Source organism: Staurois parvus, unplaced genomic scaffold (genome assembly GCF_062004578.1).
Source record: "Staurois parvus isolate SC_StPar_1 unplaced genomic scaffold, SC_StPar_1.0 ptg000697l, whole genome shotgun sequence".
NCBI lineage: Eukaryota > Metazoa > Chordata > Amphibia > Anura > Ranidae > Staurois > Staurois parvus.
In genome coordinates this window covers 4,822,814-4,845,544 of record NW_028318493.1, presented here as the reverse complement: position 1 = coordinate 4,845,544, position 22,731 = coordinate 4,822,814, and the positions used below count along the sequence as shown (strand labels likewise).

The 22,731-nt window shown below is 42.4% G+C and overlaps 1 protein-coding gene and 1 pseudogene across 4 annotated transcripts in view; both read left to right on the top strand.

Moving 5' to 3' along the window:
* Nucleotides 1–22,731, top strand: part of VTI1A (vesicle transport through interaction with t-SNAREs 1A) — a 734,144-nt gene that overhangs the window by 639,532 nt on the left and 71,881 nt on the right. The window lies entirely within an intron of this gene.
* Nucleotides 21,486–21,600, top strand: LOC149446095 (U2 spliceosomal RNA; annotated as a pseudogene).

The following is a 22,731-nucleotide window of genomic DNA, read 5'->3' as shown; positions in this document are numbered from 1 at the left end:
AATCCTGTATAATAAAAATAATATAAATCCTGTATAATAATAATAATAATAATAATATAAATCCTGTATAATAATAATAATATAAATCCTGTATAATAATAATAATAATAATAAAGATATGGTTTCCAATACTTCTGGGCTGAGCCCCACCTTTACAGCATTCCTCTATCCGTGAGCTATCATTGATCACTGAACAGCCTTCATTAGGCACAAGGTGTGTGTATCAGTAGTGCTAAGCCCTAAAGTCGGGAATATGGAGCCCTCGGTAACAAAATAAGCTACAAATTGGGAAGGAGGCCATGGAAAATGTCAAAAAAGCTGTTAAGTGTCCTTATGGCACTTCTAACTCATCCTTATTACATCCAAAACATAAAAAAATTAGGGTTTTAGATACACTTTATATCGGACACTTTGGGGTCATTTACTAACACTGGACAGTGCAAAATCTGGTGCAGTTCTGCATAGAAACCAATCAGCTTCCAGGCTTTATTGTCGAAGCTTAATTGAACAAGCTGAAGTGGAGAAAGTACAGAGAAGGGCAACCAAACTGATAAGAGGCATGGAGGAGCTCAGCTATGAGGAAAGATTAGAGGAACTGAATTTATTCTCTCTTGAGAATACAAGATTAAGGGGGGATATGATCTCCATGTATAATACATAAGGGGGGATATGATCTCCATGTATAATACATAAGGGGGGATATGATCTCCATGTATAATACATAAGGGGGGATATGATCTCCATGTATAATACATAAGGGGGGATATGATCTCCATGTATAATACATAAGGGGGATATGATCTCCATGTATAATACATAAGGGGGGATATGATCTCCATGTATAATACATAAGGGGGATATGATCTCCATGTATAATACATAAGGGGGGATATGATCACCATGTATAATACATAAGGGGGGATATGATCTCCATGTATAATACATAAGGGGGGATATGATCTCCATGTATAATACATAAGGGGGGATATTATCTCCATGTATAATACATAAGGGGGGATATTATCTCCATGTATAATACATAAGGGGGGATATGATCTCCATGTATAATACATAAGGGGGGGGATATGATCTCCATGTATAATACATAAGGGGGGATATGATCACCATGTATAATACATAAGGGGGGATATGATCTCCATGTATAATACATAAGGGGGGATATGATCTCCATGTATAATACATAAGGGGGGGGATATGATCTCCATGTATAATACATAAGGGGGGGGATATGATCTCCATGTATAATACATAAGGGGGGGATATGATCTCCATGTACTGTATAATACATAAGGGGGGGTATGATCTCCATGTATAATACATAAGGGGGGATATGATCTCCATGTATAATACATAAGGGGGGGATATGATCTCCATGTACTGTATAATACATAAGGGGGGGTATGATCTCCATGTATAATACATAAGGGGGGGATATGATCTCCATGTACTGTATAATACATAAGGGGGGGTATGATCTCCATGTATAATACATAAGGGGGGATATGATCACCATGTATAATACATAAGGGGGGATATGATCTCCATGTATAATACATAAGGGGGGATATGATCTCCATGTATAATACATAAGGGGGGATATGATCTCCATGTATAATACATAAGGGGGGATATGATCTCCATGTATAATACATAAGGGGGGATATGATCACCATGTATAATACATAAGGGGGGATATGATCTCCATGTATAATACATAAGGGGGGATATGATCTCCATGTATAATACATAAGGGGGGATATGATCTCCATGTATAATACATAAGGGGGGGGATATGATCTCCATGTATAATACATAAGGGGGGATATGATCTCCATGTATAATACATAAGGGGGGGGGATATGATCTCCATGTATAATACATAAGGGGGGATATGATCACCATGTATAATACATAAGGGGGGATATGATCTCCATGTATAATACATAAGGGGGGATATGATCTCCATGTATAATACATAAGGGGGGATATGATCACCATGTATAATACATAAGGGGGATATGATCTCCATGTATAATACATAAGGGGGGGGATATGATCTCCATGTATAATACATAAGGGGGGGATATGATCTCCATGTACTGTATAATACATAAGGGGGGGTATGATCTCCATGTATAATACATAAGGGGGATATGATCTCCATGTATAATACATAAGGGGGGGATATGATCTCCATGTACTGTATAATACATAAGGGGGGGTATGATCTCCATGTATAATACATAAGGGGGGATATGATCTCCATGTATAATACATAAGGGGGGGATATGATCTCCATGTACTGTATAATACATAAGGGGGGGTATGATCTCCATGTATAATACATAAGGGGGGATATGATCTCCATGTATAATACATAAGGGGGGTATGATCACCATGTATAATACATAAGGGGGGATATGATCTCCATGTATAATACATAAGGGGGGATATGATCTCCATGTATAATACATAAGGGGGGATATGATCTCCATGTATAATACATAAGGGGGGATATGATCTCCATGTATAATACATAAGGGGGGATATGATCTCCATGTATAATACATAAGGGGGGATATGATCTCCATGTATAATACATAAGGGGGGGGATATGATCTCCATGTATAATACATAAGGGGGGATATGATCTCCATGTATAATACATAAGGGGGGATATGATCACCATGTATAATACATAAGGGGGGATATTATCTCATGTATAATACATAAGGGGGGATATGATCTCCATGTATAATACATAAGGGGGGATATGATCTCCATGTATAATACATAAGGGGGGGATATGATCTCCATGTATAATACATAAGGGGGGATATGATCTCCATGTATAATACATAAGGGGGGATATGATCTCCATGTACTGTATAATACATAAGGGGGGGATATGATCTCCATGTATAATACATAAGGGGGGGATATGATCTCCATGTACTGTATAATACATAAGGGGGGGGATATGATCTCCATGTATAATATATAAGGGGGGATATGATCTCCATGTATAATACATAAGGGGGGATATGATCTCCATGTATAATACATAAGGGGGGATATGATCTCCATGTATAAATACATCAGTGGTTCATATAGTGAACTCGGTGTAGTTATTCACCCTGAGGTCATCACAGAGGACAAGGGGGCACTCTTTACATCTGGAGGAAAAGAAATGTAATCTCCAAACACGGAAAGGTTTCTTCACAGTAAGAGCTGTGAAAATATGGAATAGACTCCCTCAAGAGTTGGTTCTGGTCAGCTCAGTGTATTGCTTTAAAAAAGTCCTGGATTCTTTCTTGGATACACAGAATATAACTGGATACTAACATTTATAGGTAAAGCTGATCCAGGGAATATCTGATTGCCTCTCGGGGGATCAGGAAGGATTTTTTTTCCCTGCAGGAGCAAATTGGATCACGGTTTGCTGAGTTTTTTGCCTTCCTCTGGATTAACTGTGGGTGTAGGATTATAAATTTTGTTTTTTTTATGGTTGAACTGGATGGACTTTTGTCTTTTTTCAGCCAGACTAACTATATAAGTTAGAAGCTAATTGACTACCATGCACAGCTGCACCAGATTTTGAGTGCTCCAGTTTTAGTAAATCATAGTCTCTTACGAAGGAGTCGATTCTCAGGCAAATCCCCTGATTGACGTTCTCTGTCTATATGCTGCTCCACCAAGCCCCTTTAGCACAGACTAGACTCCACAGACCATTTATTTCAAATCTTTTTTGTACCACAAAGAGGGGTGAACCTAAAAAATGAAACTTTTTCCTGACGGTGAGGATTCATTTTATTCCTGGGGCCACTTTATTGTTGTTGATCCTCATTCATTTGGGGAACGTAAGATATGTTTTAAAACTTTCCTCCATGACCATAGGTGCAACTTTCCGCGACACAGCTGTTGCAGAGCATGGATATTAGCAGGAAGAATGTCGAGCTTAGGTAGAACTCTTTGTCAGCTCCAAGATGTGTGCAGCAGCTTTGTGTACAAAAAGGCTGTTTTGGAGGAACAACAGGCCTTCATAGATGAGGAAAGAGGAATGTACCAACCGAATGCATGTACTCCTGCACTGAACTGTGGACTCCCCGCTATGGTGGTCCCCACGTGGAAAAGGAAATGTAATGCAGGCCTTGCTGCCCTCAACGGACCAGGGATATCCAAAAGAAACTGTACATAAAAGACAAAAAAGAGGGCACACAGGCCTAGTGCATCACCTTAAAAATAGGATTTATTTACTAAAAAGTGAATACTCACAAAAATAAAATGGTGTAAAATCAGATAAACGCGGGAAGCATGTCACACAAGATAGCAGTATGGTACAGGAACTCCTGTGGATGGTCTGGTGGGAGACTGGAAGCAAATGGAGAAACAGAAAAAGGGCGCACCGACCTAGTGCATTATCGTTTAAAATACTTTATTAAAGAAACAAAAATAGGTATCGATGGAATACGATGGAACCCTGGATGACCAACTGACTTACGCGTTTCGAGGACACAACCTCTTCCTCAGAGCCAACCAGGGTTGTGTCCTCGAAACGCGTTAAAAGTTGGTCATCGTATGGACTCAGATGTTGTTTGGACCATACATCTTGTTCAGTTTGACATGCCTGTGTAATTATGTCCATTGTGAGTATGATACCTATTTTTGTTTCTTTAATAAAGTATTTTAAACGATAATGCACTAGGTCGGTGCGCCCTTTTTCTGTTTCTCCATTTGTATCCATTGTATTCGGACCACCCTGGTCTGTTGAGGACAGCAAGCAGTGCATATTCCAGAAAATTCCAGAACATTCCTATTCGGTCCACTGAGTCCTTTCCTAGCGCAGGAGTAAAGTGTTTGTTGTGTGGGAGACTGGAAGCCTCTGGATAGCTGGTGGTTGACGCATTTCGAGGAAAACACCTCTTCTTCATAGATGAGGCTGAAAAACCTCCAATCTATATGTGGGTCTCCCGTTGGATGCCGTGAGGATTGTGGCAATCAATGAATTGTTACGTGGGTTTATTGATTCCAGATATCCATCACCCAGCGGTAGTTCCACAGGGATTTCTGAGTAGAAGCAAAAAGTGACATCTAAGAATTTTTTGCCTGCATGACACCAAAATCTCAGCATTAGCGGACAGCTTCACCATACATATGTCCTGGTTTACTAAAGTATGCAGTGAACATGCGAACACTTGAAACGTTCGATCTTGTAAAGAAGATGTTACTTTTTTTTTTTTTTAAATCCCCTTTACATGATTGGATGTTTGAAATAAAAAGAAATTCAATATACACCCAGGCCTTATTTATTCAACAAAATACTAAATTAGACCCATAATAAGAGCATCTGAAAATTGAGGAGACAATCAGGAGATGTTCACCAAGCACTTTCTTTACATTGTTTTAGTGGGAGTTCCAATAAGGCAGGCCATAGACGGGCCGTTTATCGGCCGATAAACTAAAAATCGGCTGGTGCCGATGCTGCCACCAATGTCCACGAAAAACGGCCATTTATCGTGGATTTTCCAGCATGACCGATATAAATAAATGAGAAGATTAAAAAAAAAAACCAAAAACATTATTTCATTTGAAAATAACTTTGTAATTCCTTGGACTAGAATCCAAATTTTATGACCATTTTAAACAGAACAAATTGTGAAATAAAATTTACCATTTTTATCTACAGTAACAATTCAACAATATTTGTTTTTAAACTAACACTGATCAAATTAAACAAAAGTCTATGAATTGTGTAAAAAATAATTAATTTTTTGCAAGACCATATCATCAAAAGAAAATCCTTGTTTACCTTTAAATAATTTCCTATATATTTTAATTTCTTATCTAAAGTAATGCATGACAAAGTTATTGCCAAAGAACAGGCCCAGAGCAGACATGTTGAAATGGCTCTAGGGAAGGGGTAGACAACCTTTTGAGAGGTGGAGATATACCTGAACAACATGAAAGAGATCAGAGATCACCAGGCTTCAACACCCCTTTCTCTTTAAAAAAAAATCACCTAGCAAAGCCTAACTAAATAGTAAGGTAAGACGTAGAAAATATAATAAAACAAATGTCACTGTAAATATATAAATGCAGCCTACCTTAAAAAGTGAACAGTGTCAGTGAGTAGAGCAATGGACAGTGTGTGGACAGTGTCAGTAGATCAGATGACGGTGTTAGTAGAGCAGTGAATGGTGTCAGTCAGTAGTAAGGATGCACAGATACCTTTTTTTTATGAGCGAGTACTGATACTTTCGGTCAAGTACTCACTGATACCAAGTACCAATACTTTGCGGCGCAATTTGTATCCATACAAAATGAATGGGTGCAAATCGCACTGCAAAGAATGGCATGCTATTTGAACAGGAATACGGTGCCATTTCTGTCTGAATCGCATGCAATTCCCCCACCACTCCTGTATGAACCCATGCTTGCCATAGCCATAGTTCACACAGGAGCGGTGTGGGAAACCTCCCTACACCAATCCCATGCTGTCGGACAACTAAAAGCCAATTCACAGGTCTGGGGATTTGAAACCCCCAACTCTCCTTGCAGGGATGACAGTACTTATGGTGCTGACCAATCAGAAGCTGTCTAGCCTGCACTGTCATCCCTGCAAGGAGAGCAGAGAAGGCCACTTCACAGGTCTGGGGATTTGAAATCCGTGTGGCTTTCTCTCCTCTCCTTGCAGGAATGACAGTACAGGCTAGACGTCTTCTGATTGCTCAGCACCGTGACGCTGTTCACCAATCAGAAGTACTGTCATCCCTGCAAGGAGAGCAGAGAAGACTGCTTCACAGGTCTGAGGATTTGAAATCCGTGCAGCTTTCTCCCCTCTCCTTGCAGGGATGACAGTATAGACTAGACAGCTTCTGATTGATCAGCACTGTAATGCTGTTCACCAATCAGAAGTAGTCATTCCTGCAAGGACAGGAGAGAAAGCCGTGGGGATTTTAGTTGTGTGACAGCTGGGATCGGTGCAGGGAGGTTTCCCACACCCAGGGGCGGACTGACCATTTGGAAACTCGGGCAATGCCCGACGGCCCGGGGTCAGTAGGGGGCCCCATGAGATGCCCCTGGTACCTTTTTCATAGGCTTTTTTGAGTTTGAGCAAGGACACAGGGGCCCCCATGATCTCCTATTGCCCGGGGGCACCATGAGTTGTCAGTCCACCCCTGCCCGCACCTCTTCTGTGTTATCTATTGTAAAGTGCTGAGCAAACTGTTGGCGCTATATAAATCCTGTATAATAATAATAACTCAGGCTATGACAAGCCTAGGTTCACACAGAAGTGGTGGGGAAACCACATGTGATTCGCACAGGAATGGCACCACATTCCTGTTCAAACCGCATGCCATTGTTTGCAGTGTAATTTGCGCTAATTCATTTTCTGGGCACAAGTCGCATCGCAAAGTATCGGTTTAGGTTATTGGGAGTATTTTCATGATACTCGTAGTATCAGAGCATCCCTAGTCAGTAGGATAGCAGATGGTGGCAGTAGGGGACAGTGTCAGTCAAACGGGTAGAGAATGGTGTCAGTAAAGCAGGAGATGGCATCAGCAGCTTATTTTTATGGTTTAATTATTTAAAAAAAATGTTTTAAAAATGTTTTAATTATTTTTTACTTTTTCATATTTTTTATCATTTTATTTATTATTTAAAAAAAATAGCAGCCCTGTTGGGGAGGCTTTGGTGAAATATTAGGGGTCTAAAAAGTCTCCTGATGTCTAATTTTTGAGACAGAGAAAAGATTGAGGACACAGTTCTCCATCTCTGCAACCTCAGCTGCACAGAATAAATGACCAGGAAGAGCTCTGCACAGTCTCCCTGTTCATTCACAAACTGAAGCATAGTAAATACAGTTTACTATGCTAACATTATGAATGGACACAGGAACAATCTGTACCAATCACTCACTGTGTTCATTCAGAAAAGGAAGGGGCCAGTAGAATTATATATTTACCCTTCCCCTGCTCTCTATCTTGAAACGATCCCCTGCAGCAGCTGGCGGGAGAAAAGGAGAAGTTGGTAGCGCTGCTGGTTGAGGAGGGGAACCAGGGGAGCACACAGGGGAGCCCGAGCAGCAGAATGGGGCAGTGGGGGTGGTATTTACTGGAAATGATCACCTGTATTTACCTCCCTACAGGTAGGCCGCGATTGATGAGTTGCTGATCCCCACTCTATAGGTGTTAGACTTGGTATGCACCAAATGCCTTTGCAAACCGCAGATATTACCTTGTAAAAATAGCAGTGACATCATCACTGTGCTGTACATAACCTATGAAGAGAGTGGTGCTGAGGGAGGGGCTCAGCAGGCTTCACCCACTATAGACTGCAGAAAACTACAGCAGGGGACGAAAAATAGACCAGTAACTCTGCACAAGGAGATAAAGCATCAGAAACCGGTCCTATTGTTATAGTAAAGATTTCACACTGGATCACTGCACAGATCTGCAGGAAATACCCCAAGATTCCGGGAAGAAGACACATGAATGGATTGAGACAATATTTGCTGGTCCCAGAGAATTCAATGTCACAAGCATTAAGCAACTTATTCACTCCCTGGTTATCTCTTTCCTTGTAACTCCATCCTCATTGGCCTACTTCATCACAGGCTATCCCCCCTCCAGTCTATCATGAATGCTGCTGCCAGACTCATTCACCTTCCTAACCGTTCTGTATCTGCCACCCCTCTCTGCCAATCCCTCCACTGGCCTCCACTCAATGTCCTCCACCCCTCTCTGCCAATCCCTCCACTGGCCTCCACTCAGTGTCCTCCATCCCTCTCTGCCAATCCCTCCACTGGCCTCCACTCAGTGTCCTCCACCCCTCTCTGCCAATCCTTCCACTGGCCTCCACTCAGTGTCCTCCACCCCTCTCTGCCATTCCCTCCACTGGCTTCCCATTGCCCAATTAAGAAAATTCAAAGCATTAACAATAACCTATAAAGCCATTTATAACTCTGCCCCAAATTACATCACCAATCTTGTCTCCAAATATCACCCAAACTGTACTCTCCGCTCCTCCCACGATCTCCTACTCTCTAGCTCCCTTGTCTCCTCCTCCCATGCTCGTCTCCAGGACTCCTCCAGAGCCTCCCCCATCCTCTGGATCCACTTTTAGGCGATCTCTGAAAACCTATCTCTTCAGGGAAGCCTATCCCGCCTTCAGCTGATAACAGAATCTTCTATTTCTCCTATCAGTCCATCCCCCACAGTTATTACCTTTTGTACCACCAGCCCCTCCCTCTTAGATTGTAAGCTCCCAGGATCAGGCCCTCCTATCCCTCTTGTATTGAACTGTATTGTTGCTGTATTGTCTCCTGTTATATTGTAAAGTGCTGAACAAACTTTTGGCGCCATATAAATCCTGTATAAGCCCTGGTTCACATATATGCGGCCGTGCGGGCCACGTTTTGCATGGGTATGAGAGCCCATTCATTTGAATGGACTCCCGTGCTCCATGACACGCAGAGAAGTCCCTGCACTTCTTCGGAAAACGCAGCCTTCACAGGAACCTCAGTTCCCAGCACAGTTGCGTTTTCCAGTGCTGGCAGCGTGCCATTAGAACTATAATGGGTCTGCATTTCTCTGTGCGGGTGGTGCGGCTGCATGGATTTTCGTGTGGTTCCGCAGCGGCACCGCCCACACATATGTGATCCTAGCCTAATAATAATAATTTCACACAACAACTTTTTATCAGTTTGAATTTAGAAGTGAAACAAGTCACCAGATTTGCAGATCTTCATATGTCAGATCCGAACGAGAGACAGTTTAGGAATTAAGATTGGTGACTCAAAGAGGGACTGTCCCTCCGCTGTAGGGACGGTTGGGAGCCGAGGTCCCGGTGTGACTTATTTGCAGAGATCTAAAATGATATGAAAAAGTATTTTTTTTTACCATCACACTGCCCCGTGAATATATATTGAGTTTATTTTTTTTTTTCCCCCTCTTAACACCAGCGAAACCAGATACTCCAAAATAGAGGCCGTCCGGGGGCCCAGGCAAGGAGCTCCTGTGAATGAGTGAAGGTCATTGTCTGCCCCTAGAATAAGAGCGGGCCTGCCTCTCCTATTTTATAAAGAGCCAGAACAAAAGAGACGGCCGGGAGGCTCGGAGGGTGGGGGAGCTGTGCGTCTGTGAAAAAAGCATACAACAAAAGGGCGAATTGTCTCCGTTCATCAGGTAATCGGAGGATGCGAGTGAAGAAATGCGCTGTAGGCAGCGGTTCTGACAAAAATAAAATAACATGACTGGGATATCGGAGTTTTCCACCTTTCTGTGTCCCGGGAACCGCCGGCACAACCAGGAAACTTTCTGTGGCCTAAAAGCATTCAAACATCCCCGGCATTTACCCTAACTGTTCGTTCAACACCATCATCCAATATAATACATAGACGGGGGGGGGGGGGCAGATGTGATGGGTTTACTGTCTTTGTACAGCGCTACAGAATGTGTTTACGCTATAGAAGTTTAACCCCTCGCCCTCCAGAGGATTTACCCCCCTTCCTGACCAGGCCTTTTTTTTGCGATACGTCACATATTTTCCAAGAAAAAGCAGATCAGTTCACATCCATTTTTCGTCCGTTTACATCCATTTTTCATCCGTTTACATCCATTTTTGTCCGTTTACATCCGATTTCCGTTTGTTTATATCCGTTTTTCATTCGTTCCAGTTTTTTTTAACAATAGAAAAATAGGGTTTTCTTCTGTTCAAAAAAATGGATGTTAATGGATGTGGATATTAACCCCTCGCCCTCCAGAGGATTTACCCCCCTTCCTCGCCAGGCCATTTTTTTTTGCAATACGGCACTTTTTTTCCAAGAAAAAAAAAATGGATCAGTTCACATCTGTTTTTCGTCGGTTCTGTTTTTTTAACGATAGAAAAATAGGGTTTTCTTCTGTAAAAAAAAATGTATGTTAACGGATGTGGATATTAACTACTTGCCCTCCAGAGGATTTACCCCCCTTCCTGACCAGGCCTTTTTTTGCGATACGTCACATATTTTTCAAGAAATAACAGATCAGTTCACATCAATTTTCCGTCTGTTTACATCCATTTTCCGTCTGTTTACATCCATTTTCCGTCTGTTTACATCCATTTTTCGTTCGTTCTAGTTTTTTTAACGAAAGAAAAATAGGGTTTTCTTCTGTTCAAAAAAATGGATGTTAATGGATGTGGATATTAACCCCTTGCCCTCCAGAGGATTTACCCCCCTTCCTGACCAGGCCACTTTTTTTGCGATACGGCACATTGTTTCCAAGAAAAAAGAACGGATCAGTTCACATCCGTTTTTCGTCCGTTCACATTCGTTTTTTTGTCCGCTCCGTTTTTTTAACGATAGAAAAATAGGGTTTTCTTCTGTAAAAAAAAAATGTATGTTAACGGATGTGGATATTAACTACTTGCCCTCCAGAGGATTTACCCCCCTTCCTGACCAGGCCATTTTTTTTGCGATACAGCACATTATTTCCAAGGAAAAAAAAAACGGATCAGTTCACATCTGTTTTTCGTCCGTTCTGTTTTTTTAACGATAGAAAAATAGGGTTTTCTTCTGTAAAAAAAAATGTATGTTAACGGATGTGGATATTAACTACTTGCCCTCCAGAGGATTTACCCCCCTTCCTGACCAGGCCTTTTTTTGCAATACGTCACATATTTTCCAAGAAAAAACAGATCAGTTCACATCCATTGTTCGTCTGTTTACATCCACTTTCCGTCCGTTTACATCAGTTTTTCATTCGTTCCAGTTTTTTTAACGATAGAAAAATAGGGTTTTCTTCTGTTCAAAAAAATGGATGTTAATGGATGTGGACATAAACCCCTTGCCCTCCAGAGGATTCCCCCCCCCTCCCCCGCTTCCTCACCAGGCCATTTTTTTTGCAATACGGCACGTTTTTTCCAAGAAAAAAAAACAGATCAGTTCACATCCGTTTTTTGTCCGTTCACATCCGTTTTTTTGTCTGTTCCATGTTTTTAACGACAGAAAAATAGGGTTTTCTTCTGTAAAAAAAATGTATGTTAACGGATGTGAATATTAACTACTTGCCCTCCAGAGGATTTACCCCCCTTCCTGACCAGGCCGTTTTTTGTGATACGTCACATATTTTTCAAGAAATAACAGATCAGTTCACATCAATTTTCCGTCTGTTTACATCCATTTTCCGTCTGTTTACATCCATTTTTCGTTCGTTCTAGTTTTTTTAACGATAGAAAAATAGGGTTTTCTTCTGTTCAAAAAAATGGATGTTAATGGATGTGGATATTAACCCCTTGCCCTCCAGAGGATTTACCCCCCTTCCTGACCAGGCCACTTTTTTTGCGATACGGCACATTGTTTCCAAGAAAAAAAGAACGGATCAGTTCACATCCGTTTTTCGTCCGTTCACATTCGTTTTTTTGTCCGCTCCGTTTTTTTAACGATAGAAAAATAGGGTTTTCTTCTGTAAAAAAAAAATGTATGTTAACGGATGTGGATATTAACTACTTGCCCTCCAGAGGATTTACCCCCCTTCCTGACCAGGCCATTTTTTTTGCGATACAGCACGTTATTTCCAAGAAAAAAAAAAACGGATCAGTTCACATCCGTTTTTCGTCCGTTCACATCCATTTTTCGTCTGTTCTGGTTTTTGTTTAACGATAGAAAAATAGGGTTTTCTTCTGTTCAAAAAAATGGATGTTAACGGATGTGGACATTAACCCCTCGCCCTCCAGAGGATTTACCCTCCTTCCTGACCAGGCCATTTTTTTGCGATACGGCGCTGCGTTACTTTAACTGACAATTGCGTGGTCATGCAATGCTGCACCCAAATGAAATTTACGTACTTTTTTTCCCACAAATAGAGCTTTCTTTCGGTGGTATTTGATCACCTGTGCGTTTTTAATTTTTTGCTCTATTAAAAAAAAAAGTCCGACAATTTTGAGAAAAAAAAACAATATTTTTGACTTTTTTCTATTAAACATGTCCAGTATAAAAATTAAAATAATCAAATTTCGTTATAAATTTGGGTCAAAATGTATTCTGCTCCATGTCTTTGCTAAAGAAAATCCCGAAACGTGTAAATTAATTAGTTTAGGTGAAATTTATAGCGTCTACAAATGGCGGTATATATACTGGGATTTTTTTTTTCTCTTTTACTAGTAATGGCGGCAATCAGCAACTTATAGTGTGACTGCGGCGGACATTCTGAAACTGGGGGGGTGACTTAGTGTCACTGACACCAATACAGTGATCAATGTTAATAAAAAACACTGACACTGTACTAATGGCACTGGGCAGGAAGGGGTTAACATCTGGGGCGATCAAAGGGTTAACTGTGTGCCTTTTTACATTATGTTCTGTGTTTGTGCTTTACTGTAAGCACACTGCTTTGTATGGCTCTACTATGCAAAGCAGTGTGCAAGAGCTGACAGGGGAGAGAGCTGTATTGTTTACAAACAGTTCTCCCCCCTGTTGGAGATGCTCAGCAAACACCGGGCGCCGGTGAGTAATCACCGGCTGGGACCCGGTGATTGACAGCCGAGGCTGCGAATGGCGGTGCAGGTAGGGCGTGCATGCACCTTGCGTGTGCCCCCCACCCAGAACTGCAAAATTACGTATATATATATATATATATATATGTGTGCCGCCCTGTAGCTGTACATCTACTATAGGGCGGACGGGAAGTGGTTAAATCTGGCCTCCAGCCTTCCCTTCAGTCCTGCAATCTTGTACCACCTCCTCTCCTGGACTGAAATTACTTTCTCTGATTTCACTGCACACTGTGAGCTTTTCCCATTGTGCATTGGAAGCTGCAACAAGTCAGATAGAACCCACCTCCTTTCCTGGTTGGAGGACACCCAACATCATCTAGCATCTTTCCTCTCCAGCATGAATGTCTCTGGCACACCCCTTTTATTGGTTGGATTTCAGTTCTTTTATAGGGGCTCAGCATTACATATGGGCTTTACTTAGGATGGTCTGCATGCAAATACAACCTGCCTAGGAACATGTACTCCTCCAGCTCAACATCCACCCATCAAGACATTTGATATTTGCATAACTCCACCCAAGAGCCAGGGTGCTGTGATGCTTTCAGGGAGCTATGTACAGCACTCTGCCAGCCCCTCCCACCAGCCATGATCTGCCTGGATTGCATTGAGAAGCACGGAAACCTAGTGATGATGTCACTCTGTCTATAATGAAAAGCATTTGCTCCCAGCAGGAGCAAATTGGATCATGCTTTGCTGGTTTTTTTGCCTTTCTCTGGATCAACTGTGGGTATAGGATTATAACTTTTTTTTTTTTTTTTTAATGATTGAACTGGTTGGACTTTTGTCTTTTTTTTCAGCCAGACTAACTATGTAACTATCACAGGCAATGCTTTAAAATCTTTACAGCTCATTGGTTTAGCATTACCCATGAATAAAGAATTATTCCTCTCACGCTAGCAAACGTGGTGATAACTATGTAACTATGAAAAAGGGAAAATTGTTTCAAATTGTAACTATTATTATTATACAGTATTTATATAGTGCCTACAGTTTGCTCAGCCCTGTACATTATAATGGGGGACAGTACACGAGACAGTACAATAACAATAAAATGCGATACACGAGTTCGAGGGCCCTGCTCCTTGGAGCTTACAATCTAGGAGGGAGGGGGTAGTGATACAGGAGGAAATAGCTGTGGGGGATAGAGTGGTAGGAGGAGTGGAGGAGATCGGCAATTAGGTGAGGGCGGGGTAGGCTTCCCTGAAGAGATGGGTTTTCAGGGTGCGCCTAAAGGTGAGGAGGGTAGGTGACAGTCTGATGGATTGGGGTAGTGAGTTCCAGAGGATGGGGGAAGCCCTGGAGAAGTGCTGGAGATGGCATGGGAGGAGGAGACCAGGGAACTAGAGAGTAGGAGGTCTTGTGAGGAGCGGAGTGTGCGTTTTAGGTGGTAGATGGATATCAGGTCGGTGATGTAGTTTGGGGCAGTATTATAAACAGCTTTGTACAATGTTAATCATTTGAAATTTATGCGTTGGGCAATCGGAAGCCAGTGGAGGGATTGGCAGAGGGCCAAACTTCTTTTTTTTTTAATTTTGGAGGTAATGTACAGCGCTGAGCAAACCTTTTAGCGCTATATAAATACTGTATAATAATAATAAGAGAGGGTTAAAAGTTTTTTTTTTCTTTATTTTCATCTACCTTTTTTTTTTGTGCCCCATTGGGATTTCCCTTCAGTTCCTGTTGCATAGCCAAAACAGGAAGTGAGAGGAAATCCCTCCAAAGTGAGAAAATTGACATGTGTCCCCATTGAAAGATTTCTATTATTCTTGTGATGTCAACCCAACATGTTCTGTCCATGATAACAGTAAACAGGACAAAGAGAGAGGATGAATCTTCCTAAGGGGGCACAGGCAGCAGTAACAACTGGACAGGGGTTCTAATCCCTCTCCACTCTATTTAAAACAAAAAAAAAGTTTTGCCTTTAGTTATACTTTAACCAATTCAATACCGGGCAATTTTACACCTTCCTGCCCAGGCCATTTTTCAGGTTTCAGCGCTCTCACACTTTGAATGACAATTGCGCGGTCATACAACATTGTACCCAAACTAAAATTTTATCATTTTCTTCACACAACTAGAGCTTTCTTTTGGTGGTTTTTAATCACCGTTGGGGTTTTTATTTTTTGCTAAATTAACAAAAGAGACCGAAAATTTTGAAAAAAAACACGTTTTACTTTGTTTCTTTTATAAAAGTTTACAAATAAATAATTGTTCTTCATAAATTCAGGCCGAGATGTATTCTGCTACATGTCTTTGGTGAAAATAACCCAAATTAGGATGTATTATTTAGTTTGTAGGAAAGTTATAGAGTTCACAAACTATGGTATAGATCTGAATATTGATCAATCCTGAAGTACTGACGGCCAATCTAATTTCTTGAGGTCCAAGAATGTCAGAACAGTACAGATATCCCCAAATGTCAGAATAGTACAGATATCCCCCAAATGACCACTTTTTGCAAACTAGACAGTCCGACGTACTTCATAAGAGGCATGGCGAGTTTTTTGAAGTTGTATTTTTTTTGTCATAATTTTTCGGAAAATGAAAAAATAAAAATTATTTTCACTATTTTTTTTTTACATACTGTCACCAGTGGCATGGTGGTGATCAGGGACACTGACTGGTGACAGTGTGAAAAAAAAATATATATTTTTTTCTCTTTTTTTTATTTTATTTTATTTTATTTTAAATTTTTTCTTAATTTTTTTTTTTTTTAAGATTTTTTTTTCATATTTCACTATGTCCAAAGTAGTACAATGTTACCATAGTAGCATTGTACTACTTTGGGGAAGTGATCAGTATTTTTTTTTTTTTTTTTTTTACACAATTTGCTTATAGCAAAGAATTACTTTGCTATAAGCAAGCATTTACCTGAATGACATCAATTAATTCAGGTTTTTTTTTTTTTTTGTGCTTAGTTGTGATTTGGCTGCAACTAATCACATGACATGTGCATGTGATCGCTGTGACCATTCACAGCTAGGCAGTAGTATACAAGGGATGGCATGAATGAAGCCATCCATTGTATACAACTGTCATGTGACCTGCTGTGATTGGTTACAGCAGGTCACATGGTACCGGCAACGGGGGCCGGTACTCGGATCTGTCATCGGCCAAGCGTTTGACAGGGGTAAACATGGCATACACGTTTACCAACATCAAGTGTATTTTTTTGCTGCCAGAAACAAACGTTAGGAGCAGTTGTTTTCAAGTCCAGCATGCGTGTACCCTTAGGCTGCATTCACACTTGAGCATTTTGTTGCTTGAAGTTCGAAGCTCCAAAAAAGCTCAAACTTAAAAACAATCAGTTGTTCTCTATGGTGCCTGTTCACACCTGATCACGCAAACAGGCACCATAGAGAACTTATGATTTTTTTAAGTTTGAGAATTTTTGGAGCTTCAAGCTATAAAGCACTCAAGTGTGAATGCAGCCTTAGGTATGGTTCACATCTGTGCGGGTGGTGCCGCTGTGGATCCGCACGAAAATCCGTGCAGCCGCACCACCCGCACAGAGAAATGCGGACCTGCGGGCGGGTGCCATTAGTTCTAATGGCACACCGCATGCACTGGAAAACAAAACCGTACTGGGAACTGAGGTTCCCGTGCGGGCTGCAATTTCAGAAGAAGTGCAGGGACTTCTTCCCAGTGTGTCCCGGGGCATGGGAGTCCATTCAAATGAGTGCAAGCAAAAGCAAAACACGGCCCGCAGGAATGCAGATATGTGAACCGGGGGTAACTCTAAACTTACTCCCAGCCCCAAATGAATGGGCTCTCGTGCCCGCGCAAAACACGGCCTACACGGCCGCATATATGTGAACTGGGTCTTAAGGTAGAATTAAAATTTCACTAAACAATATAGAGCATGTAAGTAAATGAGAATCAATTTTTTTTTTTGTTACAAAAGTACAGCAGGGGGAATCGGTGGGGTGGGGAGCAGGAGGCAATTACAGAATGATGTCCTGTGCGTCTCTCTGCAGCAGCTAAAAGCTGGTTTTTAACTGCTGCAGGGAGAGACATAGGCCATTGTTCTTTAATTGCCCACCCCCCCACCGATCCACTTCCCTGTTCTTCCAACATCTGATCCCCCCCCCCCGTGTGCCCGCCCATGCATTGCTGCCAGCTTCCCTGTCCTGCCGGCTGCTGCGGCCCCAAAGGGCAATGTGTCAGGATGGAAAGCGGTTGAAGAGGCCAGCAAATGTTATTTATCGGCCCCTTTCCTTTCTGCATGGACAAAGTGAATGATTGGTACTAATCACTCAATGTGTTCCTTCATACCTGAAATATAATTATTATTATTATTATACAGAATTTATATAGCGCCAAAGGGTATGCTCAGCGCTGTACAGTAGCAAGGGGGACATAACATGAGACAAGACAGTAACAATACAATACACGAGGGGTTCGAGGGCCCTGCTCTTTCGAGCTTACAATCTAGGAGGGAGGGGAAGGTGGCACAGGAGGAGATGGCTGTGGGGGATGGAGTGGTGGTAGGAGTGGAGGAGGTTAGTTGTTAGGTGAGGTCGGGTGTTAGGTGAGGTTGGGGTAGGCTTCCCTGAAGAGGAGGGTTTTCAGGGTGCGCCTGAAGGTGAGGAGGGTAGGTGACAGTCTGATGAATTGGGGTAGGGAGTTCCAGAGGATGGGGGAAGTCCTGGAGAAGTCCTGCAATCGTGCGTGGGAGGAGGAGACCAGGGAGCTAGAGAGCAGGAGGTCCTGTGAGGAGCGGAGGGTACGGGTAGGGTGGTAGTTAGGTATCAGGTCAGTTATGTAGTTCGGGACGGCTTTGTGAATGGCCTTGTAGGTCAGAGTTAGTAGCTTGAACTTGATGCGTTGGGCAATCGGGAGCCAATGAAGGGATTGGCAGAGGGGGAGGCAGATGTGGAGCGCTTGGTCAGGTGGATGAGTCTGGCCGCTGAGTTTAGGATAGACTGGAGTGGGGATAGCGTTCGCTTGGGTAGGCCAGTGAGAAGGGAGTTGCAGTAGTCCAGGCGTGAGATGATGAGGGAGTGTACGAGTTGTTTGGTGGTGTCTGGGGTGAGGAATGTGCGTATCTTGGAGATGTTGCGGAGGTGGAGCCTGCAAGATCTAGATAGCAGTTGGATGTGGGGTAGGAAGGAGAGGTGGGAGTCTAGGGTGACACCCAGGACTTTGGCGTGTGGGGTGGGAGAGATGGTGGCGTTGTTAGTAGGGATGGAGTGGATGGGGGGCACGGGGTGGGGGGAAGACCAGGAGCTCGGTTTTGGACAGGTTAAGTTTGAGGATAAATATAATAAACTGTTTTTACTATGCTTCAGTTTATGAATGACCAGGAAGCCTCCTGTACATTTATCTTCAGAGGCTGCAGCAAAAGAATTGAAGAATCTGAGTCTTCAACGCCTTTCTGTCTCAAAGGTGAGATGGTGGGCAGCACAGTGGCTAAATGGTTAGCACTTCCTCCTGGCAGTACCAGAGCCATTGGTTTGAATCCCAACCACGGCACCATCTGGCTGGAGTTTGCATGTTCTCCTTGTGCCTGCATGGGTTTCCTCTGGGTACTTTGGTTTCCTCCCACATTTCAAAGACATGCTGGTAGGTGAATTGGCTCCTGTCTAAATTGTCCCTAGTATGTGTATGTATGAATGTGAGTTAGGGACCTTAGATTGTACACCCCTTGAGGGTTAGGGACTGATGTGAATGTACAATATATATGTATATATACACGCATGTAAAGCGCTGCGTAAAATGATGGCACTATATAAATATCTGTAATAAATAAAATAAATAATGTCAGGGGTCTGTATAGAGCCCTGATATCTCACCAAAGCCCCCTAACAGCATTGTAAAAACTTTTACAAAATTGTAAAAAAATTAATTGTAAAAAATAACTTAAAAAAAATTGTAAAAAAATAAATATATATTTTTTTTAATTATGGGCTCATTCACAGTTCTCTGGCCCATACAGTGAACAGTTTGTTTGTGCAGCTGGAGCTATTTCTGGAACTATTCCTAGATTGTAAGCTCTAACGAGCCGGGCCCTCTGTTTCCTCTTGTACCAAATTGTATTGTGTCTACCTTCATTATGTAAAGCGCTGCGCAAACTGTTGGCACTATATAAATCCTGTATTATAATAATAATATCTGTTACTCTATGAGGATGCAGTGGTTGTATGAACACAGCCGCAAGTCCTAATTTGATGGTTGTGCAGGTGGGGCTGAGTGGCTCTAAATACACAATGTCAGTGTATGGAGGCCATACACCTGCTCTTACATGTCTGTCAAATTAGTACCTGAGGCTGTGTTCATACAGCTGCTGTATCCCCATTGCATTGCATAGACTGCCTGGACACAGCAATAGCCACATTAAAAAAAAAAGAAATTCCGATTCACATTGTACAGGATACAACAGTCATGTGAACGAGCCCCAAGACCTCGTTTACACATATAACTTTATTAACTCAATACAGTTTTATATTTTAGATTTAGAGGGAATTTTGTAAATTGTTATGTTTGTGTCCACTGATAAGGATTTTAGTGTATTTTTTACTAAAAATATCATCTTGATATTTTCGGGGGTTGCACAGGGCCCCGTGATTTCTAACAGCAGCCCTGGTCCGTGTGCTTCAACAGCAGCTGAACATCACAATTGTACTGCACTGACTAGGTGGGATACGTTTTTACAATAAAGCTGAACTACTAAACAACTTAATACATAGATGCATAGAAATTAACCCCTTCATGCCGGCTCCACCCGACCCTTTAAGGAGATTCGGGAGGCGGGGTTTAGGGTCATGTGACCTCCGTGATTGGCTGTCACATGATTGGAAAGGTCCTGATTGCAAGGAGAGATTGGGACCTTTCCATGGGATACCAACACATGTGCTGGGAGCGACGGTACGCAAATATGCAGCTGTTCAGCGTCAAGGAATATTTGCGTACCATCGGTGTGAAGAGGTTAACCAATGGTATCTGTTTTACCTGCCAAAGGCTGGCCATCCTGCCCTGAGATTTACACAGCTGTATCACACACCACAGCACTGTCTGGCAGGATTATTGGCCTGATTTTTTTCTGCTGCAGTTAAATAAAACTTACAGATCTTGTCCCTCCCCCAGCCTGAATCTGGACAGTGAAAGGAGAAGCAGTAGACTCATGAGTTCACCCCTCTGTCAGTGTGCTCTCTCCTCCTATCAGCATGTTCCTTATTAGAACATGAGCACTGCAGCAATGCTGATTGGCCCCCCTGTGCTGCTTTTTTTCCCTGTCTTCGAGTTCTGCTGTACAGAGACTGCAAGAGGCTAATACTAGGTCACAATCAGGTATTTACACTGTTTGCATTTAAAAAAAACTACAAAATGATTTACCTACTGCCCTATAGCAGATATACTGCTACAGGGCATCCGCTCTGCGCAAAATCACGGAAATATACGTGATTTCTCTTTTGGCATTGGTTGTAGCGGATGTCAATCACCGGGTCCCGGCCGGCGATTCTCGACCGGCACTCAGTGATCACTGCTAAAGCGGAGAGGGGAGAGATCTGTGTGTAAACAACACAGATCTCTCTCCAGTCAGCATGGACATGCTGCTTTCTCTCTCCATGCACAGCAGAGCACAGCAGAGAGAGAGAAAGCAGCATGTCTCCCTAGTAACACAACACACAGTGTAAACACACTCAGCAAACAGTTAACCCTTTGATCACCCCAGATGTTAACCCCTTCCTGCCCAGTGTCATTAGTACAGTGTCAGTGCTTTTTATTAGCACCGATCACTGTATTGGTGTCACTGGAGATGTCAGTGGCCATTAGTCAGTTCCAACCCAGTGTCAGAATGCCCACCGCAGTTCCACTATAAGTCGCTGATCACTGCAATTACTAGTGTAAAAAAAAAAAATCCGGTGTATATATACTGCTATTTTGTAAATGCTATAACTTTCACGTAAACCAATTATATTACACATATCGCTTCTCGGCCTTTTGGCTAAGATCAAGTGTAGTATCTGTTCTTATCAGTGTCCAGTGGGGGTGCTCCCGACCATTCTAGTTTACGGGGATGGTTGTTGTATAGTACCCTCACTGGTATGATGGGGGTCCGGAAGGCTAGTACCGGAGGGACAGAAACCAGGGAGCGCCATGATTCGTTCTGGGGCCTTGGGAGTAATTCCTCTGAGAAGACTGGAAAGACCCAGTACCTCCTGATTTGAACGGATCTACCTTGGTCTGGCCTGGGGCTGGGGAGGCAAAAAGTCCGCAAACTCAGTGCCCCCTGGGGAAGACGCTCTCAGGGGTGTCACTAGTAACACTTGGGTGTGGGACCCCACGGTGTGAAGATGACACATGGCCACTGTTTTTACACCTCTTTTTGCACAGCGCCCTAAGGACCAGGCCTTTTGGCTAAGTCCAGGGCAATTTTTGCTACGGGCCTCAGGGCCTGGTCTGTGCACATTTCGGCACGGTACCTTTTTTTTTTTTTTTTTCTTTTCTTTACTTAATTTAATTTATTACACTCCCACGTATTGTCACTTTTTGCTTTCTTATGTGTGTGCTTTCACGGATGGAGGGTGTGGGTCCTCGGGCCTACCCTGAAGTCTAGGGGGAGGATGTGTGGCCATACGGTTCCTTCCTCCCCTGATCCCTAGAGGACTCTTCTTCGGGAGAGTCCCCTTGCCTAGTACTGAATGTCCGGCTTCGGCTTGGCATAGGGAACGGTGGTCCACCCGGCCTTTTGGTCAGGAGGACCAAGTGGGAACCTAGTCCCCGTCAGGAGCTTCGTGCCCCGGGGGATCAGGGACAGCGGTCCAAGCCCCTTTCGGGGTAGGACACAGCACACCCCTAAGTGCACGTTTTTCGTGTGGTGTTTTGCACTTGCACTTTTTTGCGGACACTTACGGGTTTTTTTCGATATAGTTGCACGTTTGCGGACTTAAAAAAAATTATATTACACATATTAGGATTTTTTTTTTTTAGCAAAGACATGGAGCAGAATACATTTTGGCCTAAATGTATGAAGAAATTTTATTTTTTTAAATTTTTCATTGGATATGTTATATAGCAGTCAAAAATATTGTTTGTTTGTTAGTTCACAATTGACAGTCTTTTTTTTGTTTATAGCACAAAAAATAAAAAAGCAGAGGTGATCAAATACCACCAAAAGAAATCGCTATTTATGGGAAAAAAATGACATAAATATCAATTATGTACAGCGTT